This window comes from Culicoides brevitarsis, chromosome 1 (genome assembly GCF_036172545.1).
Source record: "Culicoides brevitarsis isolate CSIRO-B50_1 chromosome 1, AGI_CSIRO_Cbre_v1, whole genome shotgun sequence".
NCBI classification, from domain to species: domain Eukaryota; kingdom Metazoa; phylum Arthropoda; class Insecta; order Diptera; family Ceratopogonidae; genus Culicoides; species Culicoides brevitarsis.
In genome coordinates this window covers 30,028,413-30,050,371 of record NC_087085.1, presented here as the reverse complement: position 1 = coordinate 30,050,371, position 21,959 = coordinate 30,028,413, and the positions used below count along the sequence as shown (strand labels likewise).

The following is a 21,959-nucleotide window of genomic DNA, read 5'->3' as shown; positions in this document are numbered from 1 at the left end:
CTTTCTTTTACTGCTTTTCCATATCTTTGCCTTAATGGAAGTTCTGATTCCATTATTGCACTGTGGATCGAAAAAGGAGTAAAATTAAATGATTTTTGAACCTGAATCCTTTAGAGAAGTTTGCATTATGAAGAAAAATGTAAATTTTAGGTCACGTGGTTAAAAATAAATAATCTAGGTAATTAATTTTTTAAAAAATTAAATAAACCACGTGACCAATAAATTTTAAAAATTAAACAAAAATTAAAAATAATATTTTAAAAATAAAAATTAATTAAGAAAAATATTTAAAAAACAAATATCGTGTAAAAAAATATTTTAAAATTATTTCAACATAAATTTCTTTAACATTTTTAAATTATTTAAACCACGTGGTTAATGATATGGAGATTCAGTACAACTTTCATATTTTTTTCTCAATGAAAAACTCAAATTCAGGCCATTTCGCCTTTCAGAGTAATAAATTTTCTTTTCTCCTGAAAATAAAGATTTTTCATCTTTAGTTAAACCTTAAATTAGGTTCAACTCCATCCATCTCACAAAATGCTTTGTGACGCAAAACTCAAGTTTTCTCAAGCATAACGCTCTTCAGACCAAAGCAACATAAAAACCCGAACAAACGAGGAACGAGAGATATGACAACAAGAGACATGTTGTTCATTTCACTTGTCATATTCAAATTTATGCCGAGTCAAAATAAACATACTTTATACGTTGTTGAAGTAAATTTAATAATGGAATAACTCGAGTATGGCAATAAAAGATGTTTATTAACAGAAAAATTTATAATAAAATTTTATCTAATATAAAATGTCACACAAATGTCTGTCATAACCTTACTTTTCTCTGTTGGTAACATCGTTTTCATGTTGTACCAAAATAATTACAAACCAATTACGAATTTTTTTGGAAAAAATTAAATCTGAACCTTTTTAAGCTCTAGTCATTAATAAAATATTAAAATTCACAGAAGTGGAATATACTTTTAATTTAATTAATTTTTATTCGTGAAAAATTGTACAAATCCAATTATTGTTATTTTCAAAGTAAATTTAATTAAATATTAATTCCCACGAATAAATGAATGGACCTTTATGAGCAAAAAGCTTATAAAGGGATTTCGTGAGTGGTCCGTGAATTTCAAATGGTTTTTTAAGTGTATGTGAGAGTGGTAGATAAAAATCAATGCCAAACAGAATTAAAAATGAATTTGATGAAAAGTGAATTGGCTTGTTGCAAAAAAAAAAAATAATTTATTAAAAATCTTTTTGAACAGACATTTTTACATTATGAATCAGTGGCGTAGTTGGTTCAAAATTCTCAAACGGGCATGTATGAAATTTTTAATATTCTCAAATAAGGATTTCTATGAAGTTTTAACTGGTTTCAATCTAAAATTAAAATTTATTGTAAATTTGTCTACTTAGTAGAAAAAATATTAAAAATGTCTAAAAAAAGAAAAGAAAGGCAACACTTTTTTTTAAAACGAATCGAAATCGAAATTAAACTGTTTTAATTTAATTTATTTTGTTTTGATTTTTACTTCCGATTAGCACTTATGAAGACGAAAATACTTTAGGTCATTATCATCAGACTTCGCACTAACTTCACCTAAATAATTAAATAAAAACTTACTTACTTCACAAAGCTTTTTGTAATCATGTAACAAGATAATTTTGCTTTAACCAAATCTATAATATCGTTAAGGTCATTTTTGTAAACATTTTACATGCTTAGTTAAGAAGTAGCTCACTTTGAGTTCTCAATACTTGTAAGAAAATTTGTTACACCTAAACCTACAATTTTAGGTACCTGGTCAGTAACAGTGAGATTTTTTCTTCAATGCTTATGTTGTCATCCATTAAATTAGGTACCGTTTAAAGTTGTAGTTAAGCAAATACTTTATTGTTAATTTTTTTAAGCGCTTTGCTTGTTCATTATGAATAGTTCAACGATCTTCACAAACAGCCTCATTGGTCCTATTGTTTTCCACAAAGCTGCATTTTTTCTGTTTTTCCATTCTTAGGCCGAAAGGAGGCCCACGATTGGGTATTTTTGGCTATGAATTTTTGGTCTTTGTAATTTATGAAGAGTCAACATATGAAACATGATCTTGCGACGGCATAGGTTAAGTTAGATTGGTATTCGGTAGAGTACGTTGCTAGTACGGTGATCAATAAATATTTGGAAGTTGGAGTTTATCAGTCTATTTTTTGGAGCAGCAACGTCGAAAAAATCCATAGAATGATTGAGTCAAAAGATTTCATCTAAACCATTTGCTTTGGTTTCATTATTTTCAGAACATGAGATTTGCAAATCTTCCATGGAAAAAGTATTTCGTCATTTTGCCAGCTCATTATTTAATTTTGATTCCATTGCCATTTTTTAACTTGTTTAATTTTTAATAAAAAACTAGAAATAAAAATCAAATGTTAACAATTTTTTTTTGAATTTTAAAAAAATAATATTTAAAAAAAAAATAAAAATTAAAAAAAATATACTTACTCCTCTATCCCCTCCAAAAATATTTTTACCTACGCCACTGCTCACCTTGCACAATTTTCTTCTCTTTTATGTCATTATTTCTGCACAAAATCGACACAAAATATAGGAAAGACCGTCATCAACACACATTCTTATCATTCAGCAGTTTAATGGTGGCGCATCCTCTTCACTGCATCGCAAATACCGTTTATAGCTGCTATAACAACGCTTAACAACAATAATAATCTCGATGAACTCAACCCTCTTAGGACACTTTAACAATAATTTTCATCATAACTTTCCTCCATAAACACTCACAGCGACGACGTAAATACAAACAAAAGCTGCCGACAAAATATTGACTCGAATACAGAGGATTTTGTACGTGCGAGGTGTCAACAATGCACAACATTTTAACGACAAAGCATCACTCTGGCATCTTAAGTTTTTTTTTCTTCTTGGCAAAAATCTGACAAAAGCAAACAATAAGAAATTCGGTCTTAATCCGGTTTTAAACTTTTAATGCCATTATTTACGGTTTTTAAGTTGTGACCTCGATTTCGCGTTCATGACAAATAGAGCAAAAGTCAAAATTTTAATCCGACATAAAATCAAAAGTTTCGGTGATGTCTTGAAAGGAGCAACAAAATCACGTACACAAGAAAAAAAAGATAAAACAACAAGAGCGACGACTCTAACACATGCGAATTATTATCGTTCAAGTTGCAAAACTAGCTGTTGTTTAAAATTAAGAACATTTATCATCGTGTCTGGTACTTTGCTCTTCATCCTTGGTTGCCTGGCATGTCTGGGACTGTCTGTGTGTCTTTTGAAAAGCAAAACTATTAAAAGGAATGAAATTAAATAAAAGGCATTTGTTTCACATCTTTCTTCATAAATTTTGTGCATGCACACGGAAAAGCACTCACAGAAAAAAAAAACCGAGAGAATTTTAAGAAGGATAACATTTTCTAATGGGAAGCTATTAGAGGAATGAATGTGTATGTGTTATCTTTGCATGCAGTTTTCCAGAGTGCTTTCGATAATAAAAGAAATGGGTTAACATTGTTATTTGACTATTGTTCAACTTTTGAATGACTCACAAAAGAATTTTTTCTCCAAACAAGAAAAAATGGGGGAAAAAGTTTGAAATTTTCCACAAAAGTCTAAATTTTAACGTGATTTTTCTCTCCACAAAGACAAATGTCACTTTTTAATGTTTTTGTCCCTGCAGCAATTTTTTCTTGTCTCGTATGAACAATGAATGAAGGCAGAAAAATATTTTGATCATATTTCTAAGTACACGTGACACATTAAAAAAATCTAGATATTTTTTAGGGATTTTTTTTTGTCTTCCTTGATGTTGTTGAAACGGAATGTAAATAAGATTTGGCGAATGTCAAGTAGGTGTTACCCGGCGGCGTTTTCCGACAAACCCAAATAAAAACAAATTTGTTTGGAAAGTGATTCGGAGAAAAGATCAATTTATTGTTTTTTTGGACTGTTCGTCGTGTAGGCCGGGAGTGTTATTGAAATTGTATTGGAAACGATATTAAAAGGGCTTGGAGGAATTATTTGGAACTTTTTGAGTAAATGAAAATGATGATTGATTTTTTTTATTGCGAATGAATTTTATGCATGTAAAATTTAGCAAAGGGCTTTGACGGTTAAAATAAAAATTATAATTTATAATTAAATAAAATAAAAATTAAAATAAAAATCAATCAACTTAAAGTTGATTGAAATTTAATTTTTTTTTTAATTATTTTATTTTTTAAAATAATTATTTAATTTAATTTATTTTATTTATTTAATTAATTAATTATAAGAAAAATTTTAATTTAGGCAAAAAAAATTAAAAATAATTGTTAAAAAAATTAATAAAAATTTTTAATTTTTTTTTTAAATAAATAAATTATTTTATTTAATTATTTAATTAAGTTCAATTATTTTGAAAAAAAAAATTACAAAAAATATCATGAAACCAAAATTTTAATAATTATTTAATTTAATTCAATTAAATATTAAATTAATGAAAAAAAAAAATTTATCAAGATAAAAAAAATTAAATAATTTTAAAAAATAAATAAAATTAACTTAAATTAAATGAATAAAAAATTCTTAATTTATTTTTTTTAAATAAATAAATATATTATTTTTGTACATTATTTATTTATATTATTTTTTTTTATCAAATTTTCAGTAATTTTTCCTCATTTTTCTTCGATTTTTTAATAGTCAAATATTTATTATTTAACTTTTAGCAGCCTGGTAAATTATTAAAAAATTTTATGATTTCTAAAGGTTTTATTTAATTGTTCTAAAATTGACGACAAAAAAAAATAAGTTGAATTATTTTGGAAAAAAAAATACAAAAAATTATCATAAATCTAAAATTTTACGTTCCTTTGTTTTACAACATTTTTCGTCCAATTGTAAATTAATTTCTGCATTTTACAAAATATTTATTTATTTTTTTTTTGTTTTCAAAAGAACACTTGAAGGTTGATCACTTCATTAACTGATTTTGACCGCAAATGTTCTTGCAAATGACTCCATTTTTCATTTTTTTTTTGTCATCCCCACATCCACTTGACTCTTTGTCACACACAAAAAAAAATACCAGGAAAAATTATTACTTTCATGATTATCCATTTGCACACGGAACATTAAACACCAAACCGCTTATCAACCGAAAAAAGCCAACGAGCGACATCTCACATAAATTTTATTTATACACGAGAATAAACAGTGTCCTTTAACGCAATGTTGGACTTAAATATAATAATAATAATTTAATATTATTAAGAGATAATTTCGCAAACGAAACGAGTTTATCTGCAACCAACCATAAAGACATAAACACATCGTGTACGGCTCGCATATTTTTAATTATCTCGTAAAACATAATTTAATTAAAAAACGATATATACAGTAAATAATGAACTCTCGTGCCAAGTCTAGCAGCCAACAATCCAGAAATAGTCGTTGGAAGAAAGGTGTGAAAAAAACTTTTGTAATGCATTTCGAAAAAAAATATGCGAAATACTCTGGGATGGTCACGTGGTTAAAATTTAAAAATATCACTCGGCTTGAAAAATTTAAAACCACGTGGTTTGAACATTAATGAAGTCTCGTTAAAGGCTTTATTAATTTTCAAACCACGTGTTTTCATAAGTAGTTTTAACCACGTGGTTTATTATTTAAAAATTAAAGTAACCACGTGGTTAAAAATTAAATAAACTACTTGACTTAAAAAATTTAAAACCACGTGGTTTGTAAATTAATAAAGTATCATTGAAGGCTTTATTAATTTTTAAACCACGTGTTCTCATTTAAAGTTTAAAGTAACCCCGAGATTTTTTACTATATTTATTTTGAAATTGAAAAAACCACGTGGTATAAAATTTTTAAAGCCACATGATTTGAAAATTAAAGAGGCTACGTTATTAAAAAAAATAATAGACCACGTGGTTAAAAAGAATAATTTGGTTTGAAATTAAAAAAAACAAGTAGTCTCATAAATTTTCAGACCACGTGGTTTCATTTTCAAATTTAATCACGTGTTTTATTTTTCTTAACCACGTGACTTAAAACATTAAGAATTAACCACGTTGTTAAAAATTAAAAAAAAAACCACGTGGTTTTTCAAAATACGATACCATCGTTAGTAATTCTCCAAATCGAAAACTTTTAACAATTTTTTTTCAACTTTGTTTCATTTTTATTTAATTTCCTTCTTTCTCGTGCACAAACCCAGCAGTTTAACTAACATTCGTCGGGCAAGTACGTCATTTATCATCATAATGAACTCTATGGCTTGGTGCACAAACAAGGTGCTGTGCCACGATGATTTTATTATGAACGCGCATCCATTATTAATAACTGCCGACTCAGCGCGCGCGTTAAATGCAATAATATTGTTTCCCGCATCGCATCGTCCAGCATTGCATTTTTTACATTATTTTTACATCCAATCATCATTTGTACACAACGACACGCGAGTCTCGTGTTGCACAAAAAAAGCAAGTGTAACAACAATTCAATGATGAAATTAGATTTTTTTTCCTGCATATTCGTTTTTTTTTCTTATCTGACGTTTTATGGGCCATACAGAAATATTTTTACACGTCAGACGGAACGGCAATGAAAGAAGAAAAAAAACGAGGAGATGGAATTCATTTAATGCATTCCTAACAATTGTATTTCCGTTTTCCTGTGCTTCGGTGCGGCGTTCGTCGTCGTCGTCGATGTTCGTTCGTTCGTTAGTTCGTGAAAAAAAAGTAAGGATATAAAATAGCGATAGGAGAAATGTTTTCCATTACGTTCCTGCAGGTATTTAACATTTATGTGGCAGTTGTGAGGCTGTGTGTGGTTTATAGTGTTAACTATTCACAGTGCATCTCCTGCGTTATTTAAAATTATTTATAACGTGGAGAGACGAAAATTGTCGGATATTTAGTTTAATAAAGTTTGAAATTAATTTTTTTTTTGTAATTTTTTATTTAATAATTTATTCAATTAAAAAACTATAAAAAAAACTTGGGACTCTTTGAATTATTTTTATCGATTATTTTTTTTTCATCCAAATCTGAAGTTAAATTAACAAAAAAAAAATATGTAAATAAAATTTAAATGAATTACAAAATTAAATTTACAATAATTTTAATTAACTTAATTTGATTTTTTTTAATTTTAAGATAAAAATTATTATTTTTTTCATAAAAATATTTTTATTTTAATTTAAAATATAAATTTTATATGAAGAAAATTTTAAGAATAAATTCAATTTTTAATTAAAAATAATTATTAAAAAAAATAAAATTATTTCATCTCTAATTTTTTTTTTGTTCTACTAAACACGAAATTTTTTTTGTCGAAAAAATTCAGGGGAAAAATAAAAATTAAATTAAAAATTTAAATTTTTTAATTGGGAATTACTTTTTACGTTAAAATGATACAAAAAACAAAAGAAATTAGCTTAAAAAGACGTTTTCTATTGAAATGTAGGAAAAAAAATTTTTTTAAGTTACGTGACTTAAATTAATTTTTTTCAAAAATTTTTATTTGTAAGACTTTGTTTGATTTTTCTTCACTTTTGAGTTTGAAATTTGGAAATAAATTAAAGTAAAATTAAATAAGTGTTAAGAATCAACCTTTAACGTCTAAAAATGTTAAAACATTACAATATAAAAATTCAAAAGTATTTTTTTTTTATTTTAATTAAATTAAAAATCCTCATGGGACAAAAAATGATAATATTAAATTTAGGCCAAAACAACAATCCCAAATGTTTCACGTTTCCTCCCACCTAATTTTTTCTGAAAATCATATTTTCAAATTTGAGTATCTAAAATGTAAGAAATATCTCAAATTGTTTTATATTTTTGACCTAAATTCTTTTGAAAATGATCAAAATTTCCGTTAAAATTTGAAAATAAAATATTTTCAACATTTTCAAATTTTAGTGAAAAATGATCAGTTTTTAAAAAAAATATTATTTAATTTTCAAAATTTATTTCAAATTTTTGTAATTTCTTGAAATTATAGAGAAAAGTTATATTTTTTACATTAAAAGATACTCGATACTCGATATACATCCTACCTAATGTTCAGAAGGTCTATGAAACGTGAAACATTTGATTATCTTGTTTTGGCCTTATTTGCCTTATAATTTTTTCTTTAATTATTATTAATAATATTATATTATGAGTGTTTCTTTTATTTAAAAAAAAATTAAAAAAAACTGAAAATTAAAATTTTTTTGATAAAATAATAAAAAATATAAAAGATCAAGGAACTCAAAAAAAATAATGAAATAATAACAAAATTTTTCTTATTTCGACTAAAAAAATTTAAAATTAAAGAAAAATAATTTTTTATCAAATAAAAAAATAAATTCTAATTTAAAAAAATTTCTTAAATATTTTTCATCTATATAATTTATAGAAAAAAAAATTTTTAAACTTCTTTAATAAAAAAAAAAGTGAAATCACATCAAAAAATCTACTTTTCAGTCAATTTCCTTCTTACCACGTGCTTCATCCTCTTGTCTGGCGCGAACAGAAAAACTACACCAGAAATCATAAAAATGCTGATAAATTCTCTTTTCAAGTGCAACTATTTCTGTACGTCACGTCACTCCGTATATTGCACGAAAAGCACATCGTTTCCACAAAAATTGAATTTAAAATATAAAATGAACGTCTCTCTACCGCAGTACCGTATAATCTTCTAGTCGCACTTATCATGTCTCTATCTCTATTAATATAAATATGTACAAAAAATATGAGCAGACTGTTGCACAGGCGGGAGGAAAAGAATCTTCCATCATCGTCTGACGTGCGACAAAATGACGATGCGAGTAATTCTAGCCACAATGACGAACATTATCATTAGATTTATATCGATAAATTTGATTTTTTCGATGATTGCCACCTCTGCCGAGTAATTTTGTTAAACTCATGCTCGTTCGTTCATGCAAATTGCGCCCGAGTTATTTTTTCACATAGACGCACATAAATTTCCGCTTTTGTATTTCATTTTATATTTTTTTTTTCGCATAAAAAAGCAAGAAAATGAAAATAAAAAGGGGAAATTATGGTTAATAAATATAAATTACTGTAAAAAAAACTGGCAGAAAATTCTCCCTGATTGGATGAGAAATGCTTTCAAATATCAGATAATTGCTTTATTGATGCATAAAAAGGCCGCGATTTTCTCTCTCGTTCCACTAATTGAGTGTTAATGGAGCGATTAGCGCCCAAATTGGACCAAATGGGGCACGAAATATTTTTTCAGACAGCCATCAATCTTCTGCGAGTAATTACGTGAGACGCTTCAAAGTCAGACGGAGAAAAAAAATGAATAATTTGAGCGTCAAATTGATATTCATTTCAATCAATTGTGTATCGTGTCGTCTTTCGAACGCAATTCAAGCAGACATAAAACAAATAATATAAATGCAAATTGGCAACAAACAAAATGAAAAAGTTGAGCAAATATATATATAAATAAATAAAATAATAAAAAAAAAGAAATGGAGAAAAATGAGAAGCTTTTGCTTTTTGTGATATACGATACGTTGCAGCAATTTGAATAAAGAATTGACATCACAGGAGTTCATTGTTCGCATGGTTGAGATTTTTTTTTTTGTGAAATAAATTTTGTTTATTTTTTTGAGTCACTTGAGAGTTTAGATTATTCAAAGTTTTGATGGCGATATATTTTTTCAACAATTTTCCTTGGAATTCTTATTCTTCTTATTGGAAATTTTTTTATTTTTTTTTTTTTAAATAAATAAATGAATCTAAATTTTTTCAACCAATCTCAATATTCAAGCTTTTTTTACTTTAATTTTTCTACAATTAAATTTTTTTAATTTTTTTTAAATTTTTACAAATTTACTACAATTTTTCTTCACATCAACAAGCCTTGATAAATTTTTGACTCTTTAAACTTTAAAACTTTAACTACTTTGTTTAAATGCTTGATTTAATTTTTGTTTTCAAAACTGTGTCAAAGCAATTTTTGTCAAATCTTGCTCCAAATGGATAAAAATTTGTCAGAGGGCTCTAATTTATCATTTTTAATCATTTTATAACTCAAAACTGCCAAAAAATTGAAACTGAAAAAAATTTTTTCTTTGACATAGTTTTGTTTTGAAAACTAAATCAAGAGCAAAACTAAATCAAAAAGTGTGTCAAAGCAATTTTTGTCAAATCTTGTTCCAAATGGAACAAAATTTGTCAGAGGGCTCTAATTTATCATTTTTAATCATTTTATAACTCAAAACTGCCAAAAAATTGAAACTGAAAAAAATTTTTTCTTTGACATAGTTTTGTTTTGAAAACTAAATCAAGAGCAAAACTAAATCAAAAACTGTGTCAAAGCAATTTTTGTCAAATCTTGCTCCAAATGGATGAAAATTTGTCAGAGGGCTTTAATTTATCATTTTTAATCATTTTTTAACTCAAAACTGCCAAAAAATTGAAACTGAAAAAATTTTTTTCTTTGACATAGTTTTATTTTGAAAACTAAATCAAGAGCAAAACTAAATCAAAAACTGTGTCAAAAACTGTGTCAAAGCAATTTTTGTCAAATCTTGCTCCAAATGGATAAAAATTTGTCAGAGAGCTCTAATTTATCATTTTTAATCATTTTATAACTCAAAACTGCTAAAAAATTGAAACTGAAAAAAAATTTTCCTTTGACATAGTTTTGATTTGAAAATACCTAATAGAAAAAAATTATTACCTAATTAAAATTATTTTATTTATTTTTTTAAAAAATATAAGAAAAAATTTTTTATTCACTAAATTTTTTTTTAATTTAGAAAAAAATTCCATAAAAATTTATCAAAATTATAAAACCTTTTTAATCTTACCTAATTTAAATTTTATAAAATTATTTAATATTTTTTATAATATTTTCAAATATTTTTCTGGACTTATTTTTTTTTTTAAATTTAATTTAATTTAATTAAATTTAACCGCCTAGCGGTTAATCCACGAAGCTCGATCCAAACGACGCCCTGTCAAATTTATGTCGCCAAACCAAATTTCAAACAAAACTTATTTTCAATCCCGGATACTTTCCTAAATTGGAATGCAACTTCTAATCAAGCCAACTGTCACAAGGAAAGCACATAAAAAAACGAAATTGGCGCCACTTCGACGTGACTAAAATAATGTTTAAAAACTTTGTTATTGTTGGTTATAAAAAATTTGGTTCCCAAAAAAAACCGTAAAGAATTTTCATCAAAATCATTAAAAAAATGTTCGTTTTCCTTCAAATCTAATTCAAAAAAATCTCCCGAGCATCATCAAGTCCAGAGCACGCCAATTCAGCAACTTTCCACTCTACTATATCAACATAATTAAATTGGACGTCTGCCAATGTCGAATGAAAGGAATGCATTTTATTGCCGTTCCCCATTCTGCTACTATTTTTTTTTCGGGCATTTTCCACAAACTTTTTACTCTGTTTCGCCACTGAGTCAAATGAAAAGACCGCGTGCTTTTTTTTCGTTTGTTTTTGTCTGAAATAGGTCAAAACTGATCTGATCAGCTGAGCATCCGTGCTCTAGTTTATTTTTGGAACGACTCCCTAATGAATTGCGTTTTTATTGTGTGATGGAAAAATGCACCAAATGTGCATTCATTTTTGACGATCTCGATGAAAGGCTTTCAATAAAAAAAAAAAGAAAAAAAATTTTTCTATGAAATTTTTTCATAGAATTTTTTTTTTGTATAAAAATGGATTTTGTGTTGTACGTCGTTATTATTCTACGTTTTTATTGTTATTTCACATTCAATAAGAGTGCAGCAGCCACAACAATGCCGTTTTTATTTGTCGTGTGCCTTTTTTTGTTACGTTTGGTTTCTTTTATTACAGCAGTACAGATAAAATTGAGACATTTTTTGTGTATTTTGTTATTTTTTTACGAACAAAATAAATTCTATTTACTAAAGTGCTTCTGAAAAAAATGACAGCTTTGCATTGAAATTCAAAATAAATTAATTTTGTTAGACTTTTTCAAGAGTTTAAGCTTATTTTAATGCATTTTCATGGAAAAATGTAGTAAAAAGAGCCAATTGGGGGCGTTAAAAATTTTAAAATGTACATTGGGTTCATATATAAAAAATTGCACTGGGCTTAATTATTCAAAATGTCTATTGGGACGAAAATTTTAAATTTGCGCTGGGTTAAAAACAAAATGTGAATTTTTCTAATTCACATTTTGGATTTTAGACCCAGCGCACAAAAAAATCGCCCCAGTGGACATTTTGAAAATTTTAGCCCAATGCAAATTTTGGAATATGAACCCAATGCACATTTCAAAAACTTTAATGATGACGTTAAAGTTACAACATTTTTCATCAAAAAGAGCTCAGAAACTCAAAAATTTTTTAGCATTTGGATCCAATGCACATTTTAGATTTTTGACCTAGTGCACAAGAAAAAATTTTCGCCCCAGTGAACATTTTGAAAATTTTAGCCCAATGCAAAATTTGAAAATTTTTTGACCCAATGCACATTTTAAATTTTAAAATTAATTTAAAAATGCGCCAACTTCATTTTTGTTTTTTTCTGATGCCGAATATTTTCAACAAATGTGCAAAATTTATTGTTCAGTTCACAATGAACGATATTTGCACGTGTCTGTAAGTGAAATTTTTGACATTGAATGGCTTCAACAAGAAACTTTGGTACTGCCATGACAACACCAGCAAATAGAAGATGAAAGACTTTCGTTTCAAATGGAAATTAACTTCGTTTGCTATTCACTATTCTTGTTACAAACTTTCTTTATGGTTATTCAAAAAGACTTTCTTTATTTAATTTTTTCCCTCTTCTTCACTCATTCAGACTTTATTTCATGCTTGCTTGTGAGAAAAAAAAAAGTTTTTCAAAAAGTGTCCAAGTAAAGAGTTGCTTATTAAAAGTCCTTAATTACGGGCAAACATGGGCGTTCATTAATAAAATTTAATTAAAATTAATTTCATTATGGAGCCACTTTTCACAGTAGTTCTCTCGTGCCATGCGCTTTTAGGTAATTTTACGCACGCATAAACGTTGTCCTTAATTCACTTTATTTCAAGTTAGTTCCTTTCATTTCTTCAAGTGCTTTTGAAAAACATTTTCCGAGCGTTTAAACATTAAAGTTTTTCGTTCTTTGCTCGTTTCTCTGGGACGTTTCTCTGCGTTGAAAGAAGAAAAATATAAAAACATCAAAAATTCATCATAAATGGAAATGATGATGATTGACTCAAGTAGCTGCAAGATACTTCAAAGCGGAACGGAACGAGGACGAGTTTCGTCTTTTACTGAATTTTGAAGATGAAGAAAAATATTATTTTTAAAAGTTCTTGAGAAACGAAATATATTCTTAACTGTATTTTTGTTAGATTTTTTAAATTTTTTGCAACTTTTTCAATTTTTTTATTTTTTGCGAAAATTTTTAAAAATTTTCTTCATTTTATGAGGTTTTTCCAAAGTTTTCTAAAGTTTTTCTAATTTTTAAGTAATTTTTCAGAGTTCTTTTCATTCTTACTAAACTTCAAAACTTTCTTGTTTTCAAGTTTTTTTCTTAGTTTTTCCGATAATTTCCACAGTTTTCCTCAAGTTTTCCAGATTTTTCAGAATTTTTATGATTTTTTCAAACTTTTTTTCTAATGAAGATATTCAAATTTTTTCACATAGGGGAAGCTGGGGTAAATTCAAACAGAAAACTTTAATTGCATAAAAATTGATGGTAAAATTAATTTGTTCCAAAATGCCCCATGTTTGAACTTACCCCATCTTCCCTTATATTTGAAGTGTCTTTATTTTAATTTTTTTATATTATTTTTAAAAAAATATATAAAACTTCATTTTTCAATATTTTTTCTTTTTTTAAAATTTCCATTAATTTTTAACAAAATTATTTTTAAAAAATTCATAACTCTTCAGCCATTTTGTTTAAAAAATTTTTTTACCTTACTTTGATTTTTTTTAAATTCCACGAAATTTTAAGATTTTTTTCACATTTTTTATTCAAGAAAATTAAAAAAAAATTATTTCAGTTACTCCAAAGGAAGCATAGAAGACATTTTTTTATTAAAATTATGAAATGTCCTTTAAAATTTTTTTCGTGAAAGAAAAGCAAAATATAACAGCATAAAAAGTTAAATGACTTTTGTGGCAGCCAGAAAAAAATATTTTCATTTACTTTAATCTTCCATCAGTTCACGATGCAAGAAAAAGTAAGTCAAACACTTGAACACGTACAAACGACTGAACAAAAAAAAATGTTTTCCATTGTTGCCGGTTGCTGCGAAACGAGATGGACGAGTGGAATATTGAGTAATGCAATAAAAAACAGAAGAAAATAGAATAATAATAAAAATAATTGAAAGAAAAAAAGAAAATCTACTAAAAAGAGGTTCAAAGTTCGTCCTGTCGTCATTCCTTGACTTTTTTTTTCTTTTCATCTCTTCCGTCAAGAGCGAATTATTTCTTTGTAACTTTTTGTTTGTGTTACGGAGATAAAAATACGGCGCGCATATAATTGTCATATAAAATCGTGCATTGAAATTAGTTTGAAGTCAAGTAGCTCGCGTAACGACAACAAGTGCCTGGATGCACAAACTTTTTATTTTAATGAATTCCGAGGAAAAGAAGGAAAAAAAGCGGAAACTTTATTATGATTTCAAACATCCGGTTACCTTTTAATATGTTTTTAAAGACAAAATTCTTCCGTTCCATAAAAAAGTTGGGTTTCTTAACCAACCGGGTTTGTTTGAACAAAAAAAAATTAACTCAAGCAAAAATATGCCCCTTTTTACTCATTTTTTTTACTGTTTTATGCATGATGAACATCTTCTTAGTTTCCAGTTCAAGGTCCGCTCACATGTAAGAAAAATATCTTCGAGAAAATAATAATAATATTTTTGTGAGATTTGTTGGTTCACTTGGCAAGGAGGATGTGTAATCGTAATCGCATCTTTTTTGCACCGAATATCGACCTATTTTTTGCCTATTTACATAGTAGATTGAAGATGCTCAGACTCACATAACATAACTCATCTTACGAGTAGCGGCAAAAATAGGAAAAACAGTATTATCGTCTTTTTCGAACAAATAATAACAATTTCCCGGCAATTTTCGTGAGTTTATGAAAGATACTATGCGCGGTAGGCAGGAGCGGGAAAAAAATTAATTTAGTAAATTTGATGAAAGATGGCAGAAATTTAAAAAATTTTACAATTTTAAAAAATTTTATTTTATTTAAAATTTTATTTTATTTTATTTTAATTTATTTTATTTTATTTTATTTTATTTTATTTTATTTTATTTTATTTTATTTTATTTTATTTTATTTTATTTTATTTTATTTTATTTTATTTTATTTTATTTTATTTTATTTTATTTTATTTTATTTTATTTTATTTTATTTTATTTTATTTTATTTTATTTTATTTTATTTTATTTTATTTTATTTTATTTTATTTTATTTTATTTTATTTTATTTTATTTTATTTTATTTTATTTTATTTTATTTTATTTTATTTTATTTTATTTTATTTTATTTTATTTTATTTTATTTTATTTTATTTTATTTTATTTTATTTTATTTTATTTTATTTTATTTTATTTTATTTTATTTTATTTTATTTTATTTTATTTTATTTTATTTTATTTTATTTTATTTTATTTTATTTTATTTTATTTTATTTTATTTTATTTTATTTTATTTTATTTTATTTTATTTTATTTTATTTTATTTTATTTTATTTTATTTTATTTTATTTTATTTTATTTTATTTTATTTTATTTTATTTTATTTTATTTTATTTTTTTTTATTTTATTTTATTTTATTTTATTTTATTTTATTTTATTTTATTTTATTTTATTTTATTTTATTTTATTTTATTTTATTTTGTTTTATTTTATTTTTTTTTTATTTTATTTTATTTTTTATTTTATTTTATTTTATTTTATTTTATTTTATTGTTTATTTTTTTTTATTTTATTTTATTTTATTTTATTTTATTTTATTTTATTTTATTTTATTTTATTTTATTTTATTTTATTTTATTTTATTTTATTTTAATTTTTATTTTATTTAATTATTTATTTTATTTTATTTTATTTTTTATTAACGGGCCATCCCTGACTTTCTCATTTCCCATCAGACACAGAAAGACGATTATTATTGTTATTATATCTCCATGTAGCGACCACGTCTATGTATTAAACAAACAATCGCACAAAAAATGAGAAGTAGACCATTTTTGGTAATCAACGCATTAGGCAAGTACCCGAAAACTCTATGCCATACGAAAAAAAAAATTGTTGAGTCAGGAAAAAGCAATAAATAAAAGTTGGTAGCAAAAAACACAATTTTTTGTGATTCTTGTCCTCCGTACGTCACAGAACAATGCCATATAGACAAGCTCAAGTATCCACTTGCTTATGATATGTGATAAAAAGGGATCTTATTAAGGATCGTTTACTTAATGTGCGTCATCATTATTACACATTCATTCGCATATACCGAAAACAGCCATAGATCAATCAACGGATTTTTTGTTCGAAAATTTTCGGAGTCTCATTGGCTGACGAACAAAATCTCCTGTCATTAATGCTCCAAAAATTCCTCAACTCACGTATTTGTCGTTTTTTCATTGTTGTCTGTAGCAAAATTGAAAGTCACAGAGACAACAACAAAAAAAGAAGACGTGCCTCGATGAAAGAAAAACTATGGAAAAACTTTTTTTTTTCAATCCGTTCACTGTGAAATATTTATATTTCGCAAGACAAAATATCTGCGAACTGGCGAAACTTGAAGATTTTGCTTTGGGGCAAAATTTTAGAATGTGAATTGGGTTTGAATTTAAAAATGCGCATTGGGGTAAAATTCAAAAATGTTTATTGGGCTGCTAGTTCAAAATGTGCATTGGGCTATAATTTTAGAATGTTCATCGGGACAAAATTCTTAATGCACATTGGGCCTAAGTTAAAGAATGTGCATTAGAATAAAGGTAAGAATATGCATTGGGGAAAAAATCTTAGAATGTGTATTAGGGCAAAATTTCATAATGTGCACAGGGGCAATGTTGGGATTTAAGGTACATGTCCCAATGATCATCCTAAGATTTTGCCCTAATGCATATTTTAAAATAGCACCTTAATGGAAATTGTCCCTATGCACATTCTGAAATTTTGTCCTATTCTACATTTTCAAATCTCACCCCAATGCATATTCTCAACTTTGTCCTAATGCAAATTCTTAATTTTGCCCCAATGCACATTTTTTGAATTAAAACCCTATTCACATTCAAAAGTATTGCCCCAATGCACAATCTTTTTGTTCTTTGATACTTCTTCGCAAATATTTAAGCTTTCGAAACATGATTTTTTCATAGTTTTTCTATGCGTACCAGATTTGGGTACAAGGACACGTCACACTTTTCGGTAAAAGAACATTGAAAGAGATTTTGTGTCGAACCCTTTGCAATGACGACAAGAAAATTTTTTGACAAAAAAAAGACGAAAGGAGAGCAAAAAAAATATAAATTTGCATCAATTTTATCAATTTTTCAAATATCGCACATATTGAAAGCGATGGCAGAGCAAAAACGACGTGATTTCACTTCGGAGAATTCATTTTCAGCAGAGGCGTTGATGTGATAATTTATTGCATCAATTTCCAGTGAAAAATTGTTTTGTATTTCATGATTGAAAACTCAAATAGTTCCTTTTTTTCATCATCATCATCATCCATAGCGTTTCATTGAAATCCATCAATTTTCATATTTTTAGTTCATTTTGGGCGATTTTTTTTCTGTTATGGAAAAAATGAACAAAAGCGCTAGTCTTGCGAAAAATAAAAGCCATTGATGACTCAGTAGATAAAAAATAATTTTTCTTTTTTAACTTTATTGAATCAGTTTAAATTTGCACGAATGAACTGATTTCCATAAAAAGCACCAAACCATGAGAGATTTAAAAAAAATATTTAACAGCGAGAGATATTTTTTATGATTTTGCGATTCCAATTATTGCTCATTCCTCAAATTAAATTAAATAAATGAGATATCGCACAGCAAGTGATTGGCTTTGATAGGAATTTATTGAAGAATTTTATTAATATAATGAGCGGTTTGGAGTGAGATGAACTCGACCTGATTCTGTTTTAAAAATTTTAATAGGCAAAAATTTTCGTCTGAAGTGTTAAGGGCAAATTTGAGAAAAAAAAATACCAAAAAAATATAAAAAGGGTATTTTCTTATCCCAAAAAATTTTTTTAATTAAAAAAATTTAAAAAAAATATTTAAATATTATTTTTATTTTTTTTTTTATTAATTTTAAGTTATTTTTCATTTTTGTCCATTTTTTTATTTTTAAAATGAGAACTTTTTTAATTATTTCAAGAAATTAAATTAAGTTTTTATATAGCAAAAATTTTAATTTTTTTTTAAATTTAGAATAATAATCTTAAATTTGAGAAATTTTTGACAAAACATTTCTATAATAATTTTTTTTTAATAATGATTAATGTTAAAATTTATTTTGTTAGAAATTAAAAAACTAAAATTAAAAAAAATAAAAATATTTAAAAAAATTACCTTAAAAATCTGCCATTTGTTACTTTGTTGAAATTCTGAAAAAAAAAATAATTAAATTGTATTAATTAAAAAATAAAAAAAAAATATTTTTAGGTACAATTTTTTTTTTTATAAAATTTTTTAAAATAATTTTGTAAGAAAATTCACACCTCAAAATCAAAAATTTCATTAAATCTCTCAAAAGTAACATAGAAAGCCATAAAATTCAAAAAATAATAATTATTTTAAAATTTTATGCAAAAGTCACGATTTTTCTGCACGACACAAAATTCTCTTTTCTTCAAAAAAAAACTATCACATAAAACGTAATAGTGAGACATTACACACCAAAAAGTGTCTCCAATAAACTTAAATGACACTATTCCACACACACACTCATATAAAATAATATCTTACTCAGAATGTCACGCTAGTGGCAGAATTTCACGACGAAGAACAGAAACTATGAATTGAAATGTAATAACGGTAATAAAAATATTGCTGAGACATGAATGGGAAGCCTTCCATTACAAAATAAAGTGTCATTATTTGGGGTGTTAATAGATGTGTGATAACAGAAATAAATTTTATGGCAAATACAAACAACGTCGGAGAAATTGCTCTCAATTTGCAACAACGAAAAAAAAAGTTGTACGAAAAACCCTTGAATATGAAGTGATATTTTGTGGGTGGTGCCAGTTTGTCGGGCATTTCATTTTATTTCACTTTATAAAAATGTATCAAATGTACAAACAGAGCATGAACAAATTTATATCTCGTCTAAAGTTTCGGCTCCTCGTTGCTCTTTTTTTTTGTCGTTCGACTTTTTCGTCGTACAACGAATGAACACCAGTTGAGGTCTAAGTGCCTTTTTATGACTGCTTGCGTTGTCGTCAGACTGTCTACGGGATGTTTTATTAAAGTTTTTATCAGCAACGGATGAACTTTGTTGCCCCGAGGCACGAAAAGGTTTAAAAAAATTTTTCAAAATATTTTTTGGAAATTATTTATTAAAAAATAAAAAATATTTAATAAAAAATTTAAATAAATAAATTAAATTATTAAAAATTAATTTAAATAAAATAAATAAAATTTTTGATGTTTTTTTATATTTTTAATTTTGAAAAAAAATTTTTTTTAATTTTTTTAAAAATAAAATAAAATCTAAGGTGAAAAAATTTATATAAATTAATTTTTAATTAAATAAAAATAGTAATATCCAAATTTTAATTATTTTTAAATAAATTTAATTTTTTTTAATTTTATTAAAATTAATTTTAATTAAAAAAATAGTAATTTTTAAAAGATCACAAAAATTTTAAAAAAATTATTTTTAAATAAATAAAATAAATTAATTTTTTTATTTTTAATTTTGAAAAATTAATTTTTAATTAATTAATAAAATTGAAAAATTTTTTTATTAAGGCTTTTATTATTTATTTATTAAAATTTTAATTATTTTTAAGCAAAATTATTTATTTTAAAAAAATTTTTAAAAAAAAAATTAATTAAAAAAGAAAATTTAAAAACTAAATAAATTTAAAAAATTTTTTTTAATTTAAAAATTTGTTTTAAAAATTAAATTTTTGAAAAAGAAATCCAATTAAAAGAATTACTATTTTTCTTAAAACAAGAAATTTCATTCCGTTGGGTTCAAAGTCACATACACACCGAAAGACGAATAATAATAATAGAAATAATAAAAACAAATGTTTTATTGAACGACGATGCTGCACTCCAACTTTGAACGTGGAACGAGTGGTAAATTTGAAACCACAAACATCAAGTGTTGTGTGGTTTTGTGTGACTTGTGATCGATAAACCCTTTTATACACTTTTTCCATTTGTTCTGTTGTTTTTCTCTCTTTTTCTGTTGTAAAAATAGAAAATAGTAGGAAAATGAATGTGTTTGTAATAAAATTAAAATAAATATATCGCAACAGTGGCAAATTACACTTCGCTGTTAGACACACTCGAAACAAGCATTGCAAATTAAAATAGTATTTGATGCCGTTGGTGATGTAGAAGCATTGTGTGATATTGTCATTCAATTAGCTAGACATGCTGCTGTGTAGTTGGGTGACAGCAGCAGCGCGATTGTGTCTTTCTTTCTTCTTCTTTTTTTTTTGTAACAGCGATAAATGAGATTAATTGTGGAAATGTGTCGTTTCAAGCAGTTTGAAATTAGTTTCCTTTGGAGTTTTTATTTTATGCTTCGAAATTTTATCTTTGTGATATTTTTTAACTAGAAAAACAGTTTTTTTTTTCGTTTAAAACAATTTCGTTTGATTTTATAGTCAAAAAATTTAAATTGAACAAAAAAGGGTATCTTCGAAAGTCATTTAAGAACCATTTCGAGCTTTGATTTAACACAATCTCCTTATTGCACAATGTGAAATTTTGCCCCAGTGCACAATCTGAAATTTTGTCGAAATGCACAATAAAAAAATTGAGCCCAATGCACATTTTTCAGTTTTTCCCAATGCATAATTTGAAATTTTTCTCAATGCAGATTCTAAAATTTTAGCTCGATATACAATTTGAATCTTATCCCAATGCACAATCTGAAATTTTGTCGAAATTGACAAAAAAAAATTGAGCCCAATGCACATTTTTAAATTTTTCCCAATGCATAATTTGAAAATTTTCTCAATGCAGATTCTAAAATTTTAGCTTGATATACAATTTGAAAATTTGTCGAAATTGACAATAAAAAAAATTGAGCCCAATGCACATTTTTAAATTTTTCCCAATGCATAATTTGAAATTTTTCTCAATGCAGATTCTAAAATTTTAGCTTGATATACAATTTGAATCTTATCCCAATGCACAATCTGAAAATTTGTCGAAATGCACAATAAAAAAAAATTGAGCCCAATGCACATTTTTAAATTTTTCCCAATGCACAATCTGATATTTTAGCCCAAAGCACATTATTATAATTGCCTCCCAATACAGAAGTAAAAATTTTGCCCCAATGCACATTCTATTTAAAAAAAAACTTATTATAACTACTCAAAAAAATCAAAAAGATTCAATAGGCGTTAATTTTAAAGAGGTTTCATTGTACAAAATAATCCTATTTTAATCCATTGTTGACAACTCCAACTATTTAAAACTATCGATCGATTCTATAATAAATATTAATCGCTGAAAGCACTTTTAAACAACTTTAACACAAAAGCTTCTTAAAACTTTTTAGTGATTTGCTTTTCTTCTCCTCATTCGTTAAAATTTTAAACCTTTATGACATCAACTTGAACTTTTACTCAGCACGAGCTTCCATCATTTTAGTTTCCTAGAAATCTCTAATTATTTATCCAACCTACCAAGCATCATCAGGATAAAAACTTTCCTAATTGCTTCATTTCTGTCGAAAT

General features: G+C 25.7%; 1 protein-coding gene across 1 annotated transcript in view; it reads right to left on the bottom strand.

Annotated features, from left to right (window-relative positions):
- LOC134837606 (uncharacterized) overlaps positions 1 to 21,959 on the bottom strand; it is an 83,575-nt gene that overhangs the window by 20,641 nt on the left and 40,975 nt on the right. The window contains exon 3 of the mRNA XM_063852989.1: positions 18,601 to 18,635. The gene's annotated coding sequence lies outside the window, so the exon portion shown is untranslated. The remainder of the gene's footprint in view (positions 1 to 18,600; positions 18,636 to 21,959) is intronic.